The sequence below is a fragment of the Suricata suricatta genome, chromosome 5, assembly GCF_006229205.1.
Source record: "Suricata suricatta isolate VVHF042 chromosome 5, meerkat_22Aug2017_6uvM2_HiC, whole genome shotgun sequence".
Taxonomy (NCBI): Eukaryota; Metazoa; Chordata; class Mammalia; order Carnivora; family Herpestidae; genus Suricata; species Suricata suricatta.
Window position 1 is genome coordinate 64,551,808 of NC_043704.1, and position 18,943 is coordinate 64,570,750.

Below are 18,943 nucleotides of genomic sequence, written 5' to 3' on the forward strand. Positions count from 1 at the left end.
TCACCCCAGGAGACACTGGCCTAAACTACAATAATTAACCCCTAATCTTCTCTGCATTCAGTCTCTCTCGTTCCAACCCATCCTGAATACTGCTGTGGGATAATCTCACACCGCATTCTCCTTGAGCTGGTCCTCAGCTGTAAACATTTTGGTGACCACATATAGTACCTAGTAAGCCACATGCAAGCCTCCCCCAGTGCGACCGGCAAAGCTCTCCCTACTTAAGTGAGAAGCCTGTCCCCCTCTAGCAGCAGCAAGCACACAGCTGACAAGGATGTCACATGCTATCAGTAGAAGGAAGTTACTGTTTCCAGAACCCATGTGGCTTCAGAGTTTACATTTTAAGAGGAGTCAGCATGCATAAATATAGGGTTGAGTGAAAAAAGTCTGGATGATGCCTACTTTTAGAGGAAAACTGGAGATCAGGTTTAGCCACTGCTGTTGCACCGATTCTAAACTCTATGGGTTATGTGCAGGCCGGCAGGTAAGAATTTAGTCAGAACTGGGACTGAGGGGCATCTCTTGCCAAAATCTTCTTAGCTAGCTTATATCAACCCACAACAGAGAGAAGACTCTCATTAACCAGTTTACTTTACTCAAGAGTAATATAGCCACCACCTACCCTCAAGACCTCCTTGAATAAGTGTCCAAATTTGGAGGCAGCACCAGCCACCTAATCTTGCCCCTTCAAAGAAATGCTTTGCTCTATCACATGCTATATATATCATATGAATTATCTAGGACCTCCTCACTCCCAAATACTTTGACCTGAAATTATTTGAATACTTCAGGTCAAAATGTGGTCTGGGCCTGAATTATCTAAATAATTAAGTTTATAGACAGGTGCTTGGTTTCAAGAGCATGTGACTGGAATGAAAAGAGCCCATTTCTTTAAGTAGTCTTTACAAAGGCTTTCTAAAGCTCTCTCCCGTTTTGTTGATTTATTTTTTAAAGAGAGAAAGACATGTTGATGAATGAGTTAGGCTTCTGCAGAATCCCAAGAGAGACCAGAGGGGCTTGTGGGAGAGGGAGGGGCAGGCAGCTTTTTCTTCTGCTTGGAAAAGGCTCCAAGGCCCCCAGTCCTCCGTGATTACTCTCCAAGACGCTACACTCACTGTCTGACTTGACTCTGTGCCAAGAAAAACCTTCTTTTGAGGCTTGGAAAGCTCTATGCTATAGATAAAAAAGTAAACCAGAACAGAAAGGATAAAGGGTAGAGACTGAAAGAAAAAGAAAGCTGTGGAAATGAGTATATTTGCAAGCTGAGGACTTCTATATCTCCTGGCTGGCTGGGATTCTTTGATCCTTAAAAAGAAAAAGGACAGCACTTATATAAGATGCTCTGATCCAGAAAGGAATCTTTTTTTACATGGGAGATGTCCAAGCAGTCTCACTGCCTCTGGTCTGGTGAACAGCAGGCTTTCAATAAGAGAACAAGTGAGGGATGCATGGGTGGCTCAGAAAGTTAAGCATCTGACTTCGGCTCAGGTCATGATCTCAAGTCCATGAGTTCGAGCCCTGTGTCAGGCTCTGTGCTGACAGCTCAGAGCCTGGAGCTTGCTTCAGATTCCCGTGTCTCCCTTTCTCTCTGCCCCTCCTCCACTTGAGCATGCTCTCTCTCTCTCTCTCTCTCTCTCTCTCTCTCCCTTTCTCTGCCCCTCCCCAACTTCTACTGTCTGTCTCTCTTTCTCTCAAAAATGAAAAAAAAATTTTTTTTTATTTCAAAAAAATAAGAGAACAAGTGAATTTGTCCTGAAAATCCACCGGAGATAGCAGCACCCACAGACTGCTTTATGGGGACTTGAGGGCCCCATAGGACTCTTTTTTTTATGACTGTGTAATTGTAGCTGTTAAATCCCTTATTCATGTCAGTAAAGAAGACAATGTAGCTGTCCTATATTTACCAATCTGGCAGACTTTAGGGAGTAGTGAGGTACCCAATAAAACAGGGAAAGACCAAAAAAAGTTTTTGATAGAATGTAATACTTACTATTTCAAAAATAAAAATACTTTGGGGCCCCTAGGTGGCTCAGTCTACTGAGTATCCAACTTCAGCTCAGGCCATGATCGTGGGGTTCATGGGTTCAAGCCCTGCACGGGGTTCTGTGCTGACTGCAGACAGCTCAGAACCCGGAGCCTGCTTCAGATTCTGTGTCTCCCTCTCTCTCTGCCCCTCCCCTGCTCACACTCTGTCTCCCAAAAATAAACAAACATTGAAAAAAATAAAAACAATAAAAATATTTGAAGTCATCAGCAAGGGAATGTGAAATTGTTTCTTATACTTATGTAACAGTTTAATGTGCTTTGAATCAGTCAGCCATTGTTACAAAAATATTGTGTAACCGACCCAGTGATCTATAAATCAGTTGTGCCCTGTCTTACCTAGGCTGGACTCAGCTAGACAGCTTGGCTTCGGGCCAGAACAGCTGGGGCAGCTCTGCTTTCTGAATGGGGCGGAGGGCTCGCCGGCTCTGCTGCCTTTGTCTCACCTCTTCCTTGCACCCGCAGGCTAGCTCCAGCATACTGTACTCTCGGCGTTGACAAAAGTGCAAGAGAGAGCATGCCCTAGTGTGCGGGCACATTTCCAGTCCCCACTAGAATCGTGACTACTATCATCTCACTGAACAAAGTAAGTTGAAATGCCAAACCCAAATTCAAGAGATAGGAAAGTACATTCTTTCCAGACATGCTACAAAGTTACATGACACAGCATGTGGATACAGGGAGAGGTGAGGAATCGGGGTCAAGAGTCTCACCTATTACAATAATGCACCATTATCTCTTCAGTTTTGGGGGGCTCCTAAGAGCTTCTCTAGACATCACTGTTCTTTACTAGTTAGTAGCCAGTGTCAGGATAGCTCTTTGAGACTCAGTTTTCTTACCTATAAAAAGGAATAGTTTTCTCTACCTATCTCATGGGGTTGATGCAGAATCCAAATCAGATAATGGATGGGAAAGTTATTTGAAAGCTCTAAGGTATTATTCAAGGTAAGTTATCACTATAATTCTTACCAGAGGACAATACTCTTTGCATGCATTGGGCTTGTAGGGGCCGAGGACAGACTTCCCCAAAATATGTTACTATGGCATCTTGCTTACTTTAAATAAAAGTTACTTAAGAAACAGCCAATGTAAAAAGAACACCGATGCCCTCTGTCTCCAGAAAGCAGGAAATAAATCTCCGATGTGAAAGGTACCCTCCTTGTACTATGAGACAAAGAGACATCATCAGAGATAGGGCATTTAGAGCCAAGAAGGCTGGCTAAACAAACCCTATTACTTTTTATTAATTTACTACCCCAGCTCAAGTGCTATTTAGAATTCCTTACTAACTGAAAGTCTAGAACACAAGTGCTCTATGTCCTGTTAATGCCCCACAAATTTATTGTCCCTTTGTCAAAAATGTATAAAAACTACCTTTCTTGGAGTCTCAGTTTCATTATTGGGCATGTAATTAACTTTGTTTTTTTCTCTTGTTAATCTGTCTCATCAAGTTAATCCTTAAACCAACTAAAACTATCTTGAAGGGTAGAGAAAAAATGTTCCTCCTCCACACAGGCAGTACACTCTGTGCAACTACTCAGCTCCGCCAAGAGAGCATGCAGGCAGCCATGGACAGTATGTAAATTATGGGTGTGGCCACTTTCCAATAAAACTTTATATACAAAAAAAAGGCAGCTGCTGAAGAGTAATAGTAAGCAACTCTGGTATATATCCATGTATTTTAGGAAATGGATATGAGGGTGGCTTTCCATCTGTCTGAGATGCTTGGGCAAGGACTCTTTCAGGAGATTCCCTACCTCCCTTGTTAATTCCTGTTAGGATTTAACAACCTTCACCTTTAAAAGATGCATCACAGTATGTGAATTATACCTCAATAAAAAAAATAAGTTTTTCTTAATAAGGCACATCATATTATCAGATACACTGTACTTTAAATCCATCTCTTATTCTGCTTGGAAGATAATTTGTTTTAGATCAGGGTATTTGTACATAACACATATTTTATAAAGCTAAGTTATTTTGGGATTGCTGAAGTTTGAGAGCAGAACTTTTTTCCATTTTCTCTGGAATGTAAGAAGATCCTTGGCTTCCTCCTGTTCTACTACAAACTCCTGTGTGACACTGTCCTGCAGAGATAGCAGGTAGGAAAATACAGATCCCAGAACGCAGTGGGCAGTCCCTATAAAGAGGATGGTCCCCTCATTTCTACTGAAAAATGACCTGCTGCCACGGAAAACCCTCTACAACCTTCTTTGCTCTTTTCAGAATTGTCTTTGAATTTTCATTCCCTGTCAGCCAGAGGAGGTAATCTCCATTACAATCAGGTAAAAGCCTGGCTCCAGCCAGCACTCTTTGGAGGCAAATGAAGAGAGAAGGCTTCTCTCTCACTTCTAAACCCTGGGAGGTTGGTAGGCCTACCTTGGAAAAGAAAATAAGCAGAAAAATATGCTGGGAGAAATCAAGAATAGTCACACAACCCCACGATTTTTTACCTGAACTCTTCGTTAGGCATTCTGAAGGATCCATTTTGGAAATGGAAACAAAGGTTGGTGCAGGAAACTTGCTTTTATGAGAAGACAAACAACCCGGAACTTTCCACAGGATGAAGGCTGAGTCAGGATCCTCAAAAGGGCCCACTGTGAAATGCTTCGTTGTCTTGGAATGACCTTTTCCACCTGAAATGAGGGTTTCAATAATAAGTAAATTACCTAAAACTGCCTCGGAAGTTGGTGAGATAATGAGGACATTCTGGATTGCATAGCTTGTATCTCCCCACTTGGTACCTAGTTTAGAAAGCAGGCAAGACCCCATATTGATTTTGTGCCATCTTATCCACAGAGCTGCACAGGCTCTCAGGGTACAGGAAACTCCGTGCAGGCATCATGAGGACAACCTTTGCAGTCAAAAGGAGCTTTTTAAGGTCTCGGCTCCATTTACAGTTGACAGATGCCCAGTTTTCCCAGTTTGCTGCTCTGAGAATCAATCCCTTGTAGCACAGACCAGTCTCAAAGAGTTCATGTTCAAAGGAAAAGGTCCTTTCTTTATATTCATCTGAGAACGTGGAAGTGCTGAGGAACTGTCTCTCCAGGAGCTGTAGCCCTGGGTGGGGCATTCACGTTGCCAGGGTTAAAACCCTAGGTATTGCCGCCTTTCGCGGCACACAGCTTTCAGATGACTGACCCAGTGTAGTTAATGACTGCTCTGGCTTTTAAGTCATCTCCTATCTAGCCTTCTCGCCGTTCTCCACCCATTCTAACTAAATGCTGCCTTCCTGCTGTCAGCCTCTCCTTTCCTTTAAATATACCTCACATAGTGGCCCCTCCTTAACCTTCTTATACCTTGTCTTTAATCATTCAGTCCTATTTTTCTAAATACATACTCTTTACTGACCCACATGTACCCTACGTTCCAGCAAATGGGTTTCTCACTGTTCCCCTAAACTCATCGTACTCTTTACTACCACCTTCTTTCTCATGTCATTTTCTCAGCCTGGAATGTGCTAGTCTGCCTCTGCCCACTCAAATCTTTCAGTTAACTTACATATTATTTCTTCTAGAAAGTCAGCCGAAAACGATACACAAAGTTCCTGAAACTCGAAACTCCAGTTGTATTTCCCTTATGATGTTAGTCATGTTCTCTTTCATTTTACAATGAAATATCTCTTCTTTATAGACAAGAAGCACCATGATCTCTACACTGTCACCCTCTCTGCAAAATATAATTCATAATAGATGCTCAGTTAGGGCTTGTCACTTAATTTATTTATCAAATGCAAGACTCAAAGCTTGAAAGAGTTAATTCTGCATTTTACAGCAGTTTTACTAGGTTATTTACCAGGTGGTTTACTGAATCAGATCCTGTAAGCCTAAGAGAAGTAAGTTAAATCTTATTTTTCCCATAAAAGCAATCTCATAAAATTGGTTTCTGTTCTTAACCAAGGCCTGATGCCCAACTTCTTTATATGGTCACAAGCATGATATTTAATCAATTATAAATGTTACACCTGTTACACTATATCGCATAAAGCTTTCTACAGTGTATATAAATCAATTAAACAAGGCAACACACAGCCGATAAAAGAAAATTTTATTTAATATGGCCTACCATAAAGGTCTACTGTAAGAAGTTTTCATCCTCTTTAAATTTCCTGCTAAAATAAATCAGCAGGTGAAGATACTCCTTTGATAGGGTTATGGTTTCAGAAAATTTCTTTGAGAAAAATTTTTAAAGCATTGTAGGAAAACTTTATAGGGGATTAAAGACCACAGTGACATTTAGAGAATCTAATGCAGGAATGTAAGTTTGGCAACCCCTATTTTTCCCTGACAATATTCTTGTGGTAATCCACCAAGCCTGGATTTCTCTCAGTAAGGAAGCCGAAAGTTTGCTACCCTTTCATCAGCACTAGCTAATTTTCCCTACTATGTAGTAATATACTTGGCCAAAAAGACTACCCTCTCATTAAAATGCAGGCACACATCTATTCCTTCATGATGGTGGCTTATTTTTCTCATCTGAAAAAAATCTTGGCCAAGATTCCTTCCAGTTTGACAGACTAAAAGTCTATGATATATATACTGAATATATATATATATATATATATATATATATATATGTGTGTCAGTCGGATTTATACACACACACACACACACACACACACAGAGGGAGAGAGAGAAAGAGCACTATCAAGTCAAAAAAAAAACATGGAGAGACTTAAATGATTATTATTGAATGAAATAAGCCAATATGAAAAGGCTAATGTATAAGCCCATCTATATTACATTTGAAAAAAGGCAAAACTACAGAGATAGTAAAAGATAAGTGATTGCCAGGGGTGAGCAGGGAGGGAGGAATGAATACGTGGAGCGCAACAGATTGTTAGGACAACGAAACTACAGCTTATCTAGGGATATAATACCAAGTTCTATCCAGAGCAATTAAGTAAGAAAAATAAATTAGAGCCAACCAAATCAGAAAGGAAAAATTAAAATGATTTTTATTTATAAAAATAAAATGTTATAGATAACATGCTCTTATATGCAAAAAATCCTAAAGATTCCACAGAAAACTATTAGAACAAAGTCAAAAAAATTGAAAGATATAAAATCAACATACAAAATCAGTTGTGTTTCTATATACTAACAATGAACAATCAAAAAAGGATATTTTTTTAAAATCTCATTTATAATAGCATCAAAAATAATAAAATAGCCTGGGTGGCTCGGTCAGTTAAGTGTCCAACATCAGCTCTGGTCATGATCATGTTCATGGGTTTGAGACCCATATCCAGTTCTGTGCTAACAGTTCAGAGCTGGAAGCCTGCTTCGGATTCTATGTCTCCCTCTCTCTGTGTCTCTCTCTCAAAAATAAATAAATATTTAAAATTTTATAAACAATAAAATGTCTAGGAATAAATTTAAACAAGGAAGCAAAATCTTACACACTGAAAATTTCAAAATGTTGATGAGAGAAAGTAAAGGCACAAATAATAAAAGTCATCCATGTTCATGGATTGGAAAGGTTAGTATTGTAAAGATATCAATACTACCCAAAGAAAGGTATAGATTCAATATTTATTGCAGAAATAGAAATATTCACTTCTATTTAGGAATCTATTCTATTCTATAGGAATCTCTAGGGACACCAATTCACCGAACTATACTAAAAACGAACTAAGTTGCGGGGGGGGGGGGTCTCACACTAAAAATAAATAAATAAATAAACAACTTACCCTATTCAACCCTTACCTACTGTGGGGATTCTATCTCTTGAATGAGCCTGGTCTGGTATATCTCAATATAGCTGTAATCTATCCATGTTAGGAATAAAAATAAAATTATATGTCAATTTCAGGGCTTTCCAAAAAAATAAATAAATAAATAAATAAACAACTTACTATAAAGTTACAGTAATCAAAGCAGTATTGTCCTGGAATAAAGAAAGACATTCAGGCTGATGGAACAGAGGGCCCAGAAATAAATCTTCACATGTATGGCCAAATGATATTTGATAAGCATTCCAAAACCATTGTATGGGGAATGATAGTCTCTTTAACGAATGATAATGGAAAAATTAGATCTCTGCATACAAAAGAATTAAGTTGGACCCTTACCTTACACCATACACAAAAGTGACTTCAAAATGCATCAAAGACCTAAATGTAAGAGCTAAAACTATAAAACTCTTAGAAGAAACATAACAGGGAATCTTCATGCCACTGGATTTGGCAATAATTTCTTAGATATGACACCAAAAGCACAGGCAACAAATGAAAAACTAGAGAAAATGCACAATATCAAAATTTGCAAACTCTGTGCATCAAAGGACATAATAAACAGAGTGAAAGGTAACCTATAGTATAGAAGAAAATATTTGTGGGGCACCTGGGTGGCTCAGTTGGCTAAACACCAGACTCGGTTTCCGCTCAGGTCAAAAAGAATTCAGGGTTCATGAGATCGCACTGACAGTGCAAAGCCTGTTTAGGATTCTCTCTCCCCCTCTCCCTTCCCCTCCTCTGCTCACTTTTTCTCTCTGTCTCTATAAATAAGTAAACTTAAAAAATAAAATAAAGTAAAAGAAAAGAAAATATTTGCCAATCCTATATCTGATAAAGGGTTATCATCTAGAATACATAAAGAACTCCTACAAATCATTTACAAAAACAGCAACAAAACAATTATAAAAGGACTTTAATAGACATTTCTTTAAGGAAAAAATACAAAAGACCATTAAGCAGATGAGAAGATGCTCAACATCACTGATCATTTAGGAAATGCAAATCAAAACCACAATGAGATACCATGTCACACCCATCAGGATACCTACTATGAAAAAGAAAAACAGAAAATAACAAGTGTCAGCAGGATGTGGAGTAATTGGAGCTCTTGCGCACTGCTGGTTGGAATGTAAAATGGTATAGCTGCTGTACATAATAGTATGGCAGTTCCTCAAAAAATTTAATATAGTATTACCATATAATCCAGCAATTGCACTTCTTCACTTCCAAAAGATGTGAAAGTAGTAACTCAAAGAGAGATTTCATGTTCATAGCTGCATTATTCCCAATATCCAAAAGGTAAATCCAACACGTTCATTGACAGATGGATAAACAAAATGTAGTATATACATACAATAAAACATTATTCAGTCTTAAAAAGGAAGAAAATTATGACACATGCTACATCATGGATGAACCCTGAGGACATGCCAAGTGAAATAAGCCAGTCATGTACGATTCTCCTTACATGAGTGATCTAGAGTAGTCAAAGTCAAAGAGACAGAATGAATGATAATTGCCAGAAAATGAGGGTAGGAGGAAATGGGAGGTTTATTGTTTAAAGGATACAGAGTTTCAGTTCTGCAAGATGTAAAGAATTCTGTGCATGAATGTGGTGATGGTAGTGTAAAAATGTGAACGCACCTCAGTGTTACTGAACTATATACCTTTAAGAATAGTTAAGATGGTGGTGGGGGGGTGCCTGGATGGCTCAGTCAGTTAAATGTCCAACTCCTGATTTCTGCTCAGGTAATGATCTCATGGTTTATGAGTTTGAGCCCTGCATTGGGTTCTGCACAGATAGTACAAAGCCTGCTTGGGATTCTGTCTCCCTCTCTCTCTGCTCCTCCCCCACTTGCTCTCTATCTCTCTCTCTCAAAAATAAATAAAAATAAACTTAAAAAATAGAATAGTTAAGATGGTAAATTTTACATTGTGTGTATTTTACCACAACTAAAAAAAATATATAACTGGCACACACAGATTCTTTCCAATTAGGATGCTTATTCAATAGTTGGTAAACACATAAGTAATTACTACGTGTCAGCTGGTTGAACACAACCACCTCATCCTGATAATAATGAACGAGCCAACTAAGATTACACAGTTGATTGATGTTAGAGAAGACAAAAGTTAACTTGATAAATTTCAGACCAATTATTTTAGGTAACACTGAAATACACCATTAGCTGAGATTTCTCCAGGCCAGTTCAGTATGAATATAAGAAAGGTTACCTGAAGAATAGGATATGAAGATGCTAATGCACAAGGGGTTGGCACAAAATATTCAATAAAAATGTGCAAGCATGTTCACTCTTTTGTGGATGAGGTAAAGCATTATTTTGATGCATTTGATATACAGAATCTGCTAAACTGATAATACTGGATATTAATCTAAAACAAATACTATGTAATATTTTTTATTAAAAATAAGGCTATTACTTCACCACAAAAGCAAATTTCTGAGTTTTGAACATGCACATTATAAATGAATATAATGAGCCAAAATTCTTCATTGCTGTCACACATACTACTAGGCAGTTGAACTTGGTAATAGTAATAAAGCGGTGCATTATAAACAATACAGGACAGTTGTAAAGTGAGTTCCTATTATTATTAAATATTACATTTCAAGTAGATTTTATCCAGTGCAAAATCCCTACAAGTTGGCAAGCACACAACAATGGCAGAAAACTCCAATCCAATCACCCACATGCATGTGCGTGTGTGCACTCACATGTATGTATGCACAGAAAATGTTGACATCATATGTCATCTGAGCTTTATGAGGATAGGGACTTTATTTTGCTCTCTGTGACATTTCCTGTGTCCAGAATAACACAAAGTGGGTGCACAATACCTATTAGTTGAATGAAAACAAATGTGTATAATTTTCATGGAAGGTTTCTGGTCAGATGTTCTGAGCAGGGCATGGGTGGGGCATAGCCAGTGATCAGATGAGACAATGGGAGGAAACCAGATCTGACACCTTCTTCCTTATCCGGTGGAAGACACCTGGGAAAACTAACCTCCCACAAAGCATGATTTTAGGGACTACAGAAATTACTATCAGAGCTGAAGCAACAAGTAATGGGTCTCAACATGAGGGGCACAGGAGGTTACAATGTGAAATAGGACAGAAATAATGAGGAATTTAGGGTGGAGTATATTCAGAAGTCCAGACAGGAAAAGTGGTCACTATGAGTAGAAAAACGCCAGTCATTAAATTCCTGGAAGCCTCTTGCCAGGAAGGCATTCCAGATATCAAGGACAATGCCCCAATTAAGAAAGCTGGGAAGAAGAGCTAGGTTTAAACCAACAAACCTGAAATTTACCTTTCCAAAATGGAGGCATACCATGAGGATTAGATTAGCAAAATGGTAGTACCTCATACCAAGTCCTGCAGTGTAGAGCTGGGAGACTTATACATCTCCTATACCTGAACTGGGGATAAGCCTAGATGCTTGGTATGCTCATTTAACCTGGTTATGAAAAATAAAGAGATTCAGAAACCAGAGGTCCAGACTTGCAATAACCCATATCCTTGTCTTGACCTCTGTTCTCCCTCAATAACCACAGATCATCTGTGTGCTTCCAGCTCAGATTCTACAGTGTAACTCTTCAGCTCAATCCCTGATCAAGGATATAAAGTTGAGAAGAAAGGTAGAACAGAGGAAACTGGGCAGACATAGATACAAGGCACAATGGGAAGGTTTTCTTCTAGAAGGAGAATTACACTGATAAGAGACATAGAAGACCTGAATGCACACAAATATTCCTTCCAATAAAAGGATTCTACAGATTCTCTTCCTTTGTTTATTGCAGTAACATGATTTCTTGAGTCTGTGTCAAACAATCTCTTCATTTTAGTTGGTGGTTTCTCCAACTCAACCTAATTAATGTGTTTGAAGAATCTCCACTCCTTGTCAAATATAGCTGGAAGGTAATAATAATAATAAAAATAGTAGTAATAATGAATAGGTGGGTTTTCTGAGCATTTACTGTAAGTCTTTTAACTGTCACATGACCATATAATGTAGGTATTCTTAATATCTTCATTTTATTGAAGACCAAACTGAGGCACAGAGACAAAGTAATTTGTCCAATGGTACATCTTTACTAATCTGGGATTCAAATTCAGACAGACTTTATAACTCTAAAGCCTTGTTCTAAACCACTAGATATACTGAGCTACTCTCACTGATCGCCTTTGATAAAACTTGTAGTTTCTGAGCATGATCTCTGATCTAGTATGACCTCTTTTTAAAGACTCATATCCTTTCACACAGATGTCAATTTTTCAATACAGCCTTAAAGTACATAGCACAGTTATACAGTTGAACAGTGACTGAATCTGATTTTTTAGGTTCCTATAGCCATAACAAAGGGCACTGATTTCCTCTAATTTCATTCAAACTCCTCTCTCCATGTGGAGAAAAGCACATTTCCTCCACCTTCAGAGAGAAAACTGTATGTGCTGGGCAAATAACAGGCTAGTCAGACTATCTGCAGGAGTTTTGAAAACCAAGTTTTTTGAAGACCTAAAGAACACAGGCATTGTAAAACCCATAGCAATTCAGAGAGATTTCATTCTAACTATCATGCCCTGGAAAAAAATAGAATTATATTATGCAGTGATCCATTACATATAAGATTTACTGAGAGGGCCCCACTGTACCTAAATATTATATTTCCTTTAAATTGTACTCTGAATTATGTACTCTGGTTAAAATGTTATACTTGTTTGATAAATATTTTGTTTGTTCGTTTTTAATTAGTTACCCATATCTGTCAGGAATGTGATAGAGCAAACCAGCAAATGCATCATACTGTGTGGTTGTAACTAGATCTAAGAGCTGGCTAGACATAAGGAAAGAGAAATAAGCAATCCTAAAGCAAAAAGGAACTGCAAGAGCTAGAAGTACATTTCATAATGAATCAAAGGTCAAAATGACAAATGGGCCCTTCAAAAAGTAGGGTTTTCTATTAAAAAGTTGATCAAGGGGTGCCTGGGTGGCTCAGTCAGTTAAGCATCTAACTCTCAGTTTCGGCTCAGGTCATGATCTCATGGTTTTGTGAATTGGAGCCCTGCGTCGGGCTCTGCACTGACAGAGCAGAGCCTGCTTGGGATTCTCTCTCTCTCCCCCTCTCTCTGTCCCTCCCCTGCTCATGCTGACTCTGTGTTTCAAAGATAAACTTTAAAAAATTTTTATAAAGGTGATTAAGCAGCAAGTACATGAAAATTGCATTCTCCATACCACTTTAAAAGTTGCAGTTACAGAGACAAATATCTGGTCCCTGCTCTTGAAGCACTTTATAATCTCTAGGACTGAAGTGTCCAACACAACTTCCTGAAGTGATTAAAAAAAATATCCTACATTTGCTCTGTCTAACATGGAAGACAAGAGCTGCATGTGGTGTTTTACTTTTAAGTTTAAATTTAGGAAGTTCAAAAATTCAGTTTGTTAGTCACCTAGACACATTTCAAGGGCTAAGGAGCCAATGTGCCTACTTAAACTTAAGCTTATATTAATCAAGTTTGAATAAACTTAAAAACACAACTGATCAGGCATACTATTCACATTTCAAGTGCTTAGTAGCCACACCTGGTTCATGGCTACTGTCTTGGATGCACAAACAGAATATGTCCCTCATTACATGAAGTTCTATTGGATAGAGCTGCTCTAGAAAATGGCAGAAGAGGAGAAAAGCATAATGCCCACATTTTTAAGAAGCATTAATTGTATGGCATTCTTTAATGAAAGTTGAAATCATTATGAAAAGAAAAGGTAATGGACAAGACTTGAAGGAGAAATCTTACCAACTAGAGGCAAACTATGTACACTTAACATACCTCTAACCAACTTAATACTTAGCCTTAAATTGGCTTTGAATTAATACATTATTGTAATACTGTTAGGCAATATCTTTAACAATGGACAGTAAAGTGTTAGGCACAAAATTTTCCTCTTGAGAGCATCACAATTCCAGACTTTAGTCTCTACTACAAAGCTGTCATCATCAAGACAGTATGATATTGGCCCAAAAACAGACACATAGACCAATGGAATAGAATAGAGAACCCAGAACTGGAGCCACAAATGTATGGCCAATTTATCTTTGACAAAGCAGGAAAGAGTATCCAATGGAAAAAAAGACTGCCTCTTTAACAGATGCTGGTAGAACTGGACAGTAGCAAGCAGAAGAAAGAAACTAGACCACTCTCTTACACCATACACAAAAATAAACTCAAAATGGCTGAAGGACCTGAATGTGAGACAGGAAACCATCAAAACCCTAGAGGAGAAAGCAGGAAACAACCTCCTTGACCTCAAGTGCAACAATTTCCTACTCAACACATCCCCAAAGGCAGGGGAATCAAGAACCAAAATAAACTATTGGGACCTCATCAAGATAAAAATATTCTGCACTACTAAGAAAACAATCAAGAAAACTAATAGGCAACTGATAGAATGCGAAAAGATAGTTGCAAACGACATATCAGATAAAGGGCTAGAATCAAAAATCTACAAGAAACTTACCAAACTCCACACGTGAAAAACAAATAATCCAGTGAAGAAATAGGCAGAAGATTTGAACAGAAACAAGTCTGTTTAAACAGACACAAGTCCTTCAAAGAGGACATCCAGATGGCCAACAGACACATGAAATGATGTTCAGCATCCCTCATCATCAAGGAAATACACATCAAAACCACATTGAGATACCACCTCATGCCAGTCAGAGTGGCCAAAATGAACAAATCAAGAAACTATAGATTCTGACAAGGATATGGAGAAACAGGCACCCTCCTACATTGTTGGTGGGAATGTAAACTTTTGCAGCTGCTCTAGAAAACAGTGTGGAGGTTCCTCAAAAAACTATCAGTAGAACTCCCCTATGACCCAGCAATAGCACTTCTGGAGATCTACCCAAGGGATACAGAAGTGCTGAGGCATAGGGGCACATGTACTCCAATGTTCATAGTGGTGCTTTCAACAATAGCCAAATCATGGAAAGACCCTAAATGTCCATGACCTGATGAGTGGATCAAGAAGATGTGGTGTATATATATACAATGGAGTATTAACATGGCAATGAGAAAGAATGAAATCTGGCCATTTGTAGGAAAGTGGATGGACCTCAAGGGTGTCATGCTAAGCGAAATAAGTCAGGCGGAGAAGGACAGATACCATATGTTTTCACTCATAGGTCTAACAGGAGAAACCTAACAGAGGACCATGGGGAGGGGAAGGGGGGAAAATATTAGGGAGAGGGAGGGAGGCAAATCATGAGAGACTCTTGAATACTGAAAACAAAATGAGGGCTGAAGGGGGAGGGGGAAAGGGGAAGGGTGGTGATGGGCATGGAGGAGGGCACTTGTGGGGAAGTGGGTATATGGAAACCAACTTGACAATAAACGATAAATTTTAAAAAATTCTTAGCTTTAGAGTCAAAGATGATCATTGTATGCTGATGTACCAGACTATTAGGAAAAGAAAGAAATTTGGTGTGACAGAGACACAACTGAGGTGAAATACTCTGCTTTGGCAAACCTCACACTATGATTTATTTCTTCTTTTTGATAATGTATAACAAATTTGAGTGTGGGCTTTGTATCAGTGGAAACATTTAAGCTAATGCATTAGGAGACTAGTAGTGGCTTTCACCTCATTCTAGCTATGGACCTTTTCATGGTCTCATTAAGAACAAATATTCTCAGTGATTCAAAAGTCATCATAAATATTTCAGTGGTATTACTTCTAAAATGAGAGCTTCTTCCTTGCCCTTCATTCAAGAGAGAGCTTCAACCCATTTGTGACTATGTTTCCAAAGAGGAGCATAACATGTGTACACAATGATGGGCTCTCAGTATTCACGGAAACTTTTATATACATGCCATGAAAGTGAACCACAATAATTGTGCAGAGTAGAGTACATACATGTGCCTTCCATTATCCTGTTTACATACCCAGGTGAAATATTTATGCATTTGGGGTTGCCTTTTTGATACTATCTTCAGAACTCTGATCTGCAATGTCTTTGGCCTAGAAAACACTCAACAAGGCAATTTAATTTCTGAAAATTGGCTTCTTCACACATGAAATAACTTAATTTAATAACAATGATAGTAATCAGGTTAATTGAAGGAAGGAAATTCACTGAGCAAAGCCACATTAAAGCCTGGCATTATTTTAATGTGTTCCAGATTTGTGAATTTAACAGGCTACATTCTGGCTTCTAGAATGCTCCATCGTAGGTTTGACTGGAGCATCTTGGGTGAGCACTGCCCACCTGCAGGGAAAAGATCTCTGCCCTAGTCATGGAGGTTAGGCTCACACAGTCAAATGGGCTGCCTTCCCCTTTCCATTTTCCTCATTCTAAATTCCTCCTTTCCCTGGTGCTGTTTTTTTATTTCTTAATGTTGATATAATAAAACAGTCCTTTTAAAAACAGCTTTCTTCCATTTGCTAACCTTCGGGATAGACCCGGGAACCCTAGCTCCAGTTATACTCCAGCTATGATCTGTGCTCTTATTACAACCATCAGCCATTCATCGGCTCCTGCTTCCATGCCTGCTGATTTTATTATGCTGGTTAAAATGACCCCAGCAGTACTGCTGCTCACGGGGCACTTACCACTCCTTCAGGAAATAACCACTGGGCTCCTTCTAGCCATGGCTGATTAGATTAGGAGGGGATCTGAACGAAAGTGAACTAGTCAAATTATCTCTTCCTAAATTATAGAATTAAGAGTTAGTCTGACCTGTTTTTGAAGGAAGTACTTTCAAACTTGAGAGGTCTGAGTTGGCTATATCTTCTGCCTGGCATGTGGTAGAGGAACAGAAACAAAATAAAGCTGATTGCAGGGAAAACAAGTGGAGCAGCTGGCTGTATCTCATCTCAAGCTCCTATTCCCCCATCCCACCCCATCACACCACTCATGGAAATATGCAAGTAATCACAACCATCCTTTGAAGGAGACTGTTGCCTCTCTGACATAATCATCTCCATCTCTTCTCCTTTCCTCTTTCAAATGACTGGTCTTGTATATCCTTTCCTTCCTTCTTGTGTTAAATACAAAGATGCCCATTGGGGTGCCTGGATGGCTCAGTTGGTTGCATGTCGACTTCAGCTCAAGTCACTATCTCGCAGTCCATAAGTTCAGGCCTGCACTGGGCTCTGCTCTGACAGCTCAGAGCCTGGAGCCTGCTTCACATTCTGGGTCTCCCTCTCTCTCTGCCCCTAACTCACTCACACTGTCTCTCTCTCAAAAATAAAAGAAAAACATTTAAAAAAAAATTTTTAATACAAAGATGCCTACCTCCTTTTTAAGGCTAATCCTTCAATTTGACTTGAGTCTATTCCCTTGCATCTCCTGAGTAACCCTCCATAACTATTCTTCACGTACCCTCTCCTCCACCCATATTCATCTTCCATTTCTGTCTATTTCTCCAAGGATTCCCTTTAGACTTCGAGTGTGCTTCTGTCTTACTTTATCATCAGACTGCTGGAGAAAGAGGGCTGTACTTTATAAACCAGTGCTGAACCCCGGCCACCTGCAAGTCACTGTGCCGTGCATTTTACATTTACTAACAACAAGCTGGCAGCTCGGCCTCCTGCATCTCTCTGCTTACCCTCAGACTCCATCAAGTCCAGCCAGCTGCCCACTACCCTCGTCGCTCCATGGGAAGCATTTGTCCCAAGGGCACCTGTGGACTCCCAACCATCAAATCCGAAGTTCTTGGATTTCACCTTTGCATCATAATGGTTTATTCATTGTGCCAGGAAAATAATGAACCCCCCCTAAATGCCCAACTTCTAGCCCCTGAATCCTGAGTGTATATTACATCACATGGCAAAGGGACTGGGCAAATGTGACTAAGGTTAAAGATTTTGAGATAGGGAGAGTTTCATATCTCCCTATTACCTACAAAAAAAAAAAAACCATTCTAATCCCTTGCCTGGTGTGGTGGACGGGTGCTCGATGGCCCCCAACAAAGCACATCTCTCAGTATTTAGGCCCCTGTGCAGTCCTCTCCTCCAGTGACTCCTGGCTTGACCCACGGGGCATTACAAGTAAACATGATGTAAGCAGAGGGTCAATATGCATTGGAACACTGAGGCTTGTCCTACTGGAATGCTTGTTCTTGGGACCCAGCCATTATGTAAAGCATCCCAACTAGCCAAGGAAAGTGCTACATAGAAAGAAGTTACAGCCTCCCAGACATCATTGCTAAGCACCAAATAGATGAGTAAAGCCATCTTGGCCATTCCTACCTAGCCACATAAGATCCCAAGTGAGACCAACAGAAGAGCCACCCAGCTGATCCCCAGACAGACAATCCATAATACCATGAACAGGTAACGTGGTTTTCTTTTTAAGTCACAAAGTGTCAGGGTGGTTTGAAATAAAGTAAAAATATTTGAAAAGTCAAAACATTCTGTCTTCTCTCAAAATCATGTGAGGTCAAATTCCTGTGAGAAATAATTATTCCACAGTATTTGTAATGATTTTGCTTCTCTGAGTAAACTCTAACTTCCACACATAGCATTAAAAGCTCTCGGTTATCTGGCCCCAGCCCAGACTGTCCCTGCCCCTCTGTCTACTGTCTTCGAGCACCTTATACTTCAGCCAGTCAAATCACAGGTTCTCACACAGTTTTTTCACTGTCTAGATCCATATTCTTGTTACCTATAATATAGCCTCCTGCTAGAATTCACATAAATAAACCCTGGTTTAATATCACCCATTCTAAGAAGTAGTCCCACATCTCCACAATCATCTCTTTTCTCTACAACACTCTAGTATTTTGTGTTTGTATAGTATCTACCTTGCATTTTGTTAATTAGTTCCTTTTGCAGAACTGGTAGTTGTAAAAGGAGCGGTTGGGATTCTTAAAAATTTTTTAATGTTTATTTATTTTTGAGAGAGAGAGAAAGACAGAGTGTGAGTGGGGTAGGGGCAGAGACAGCTAGGGAGACACAGAGCTGTCAGCACAGAGCCTGACGCAGGGCTCAATCTCACGAACCGCAAGATCATGACTTGAGCCTAAGTCAGATGCTTAACCATCTGAGCCACTCGGGCAGCACCAGGTTGGGATTCTTGATGCATGTTTTCATTACCAGTCCGAACAGTACCTTATACACAGTGTATGCTCCT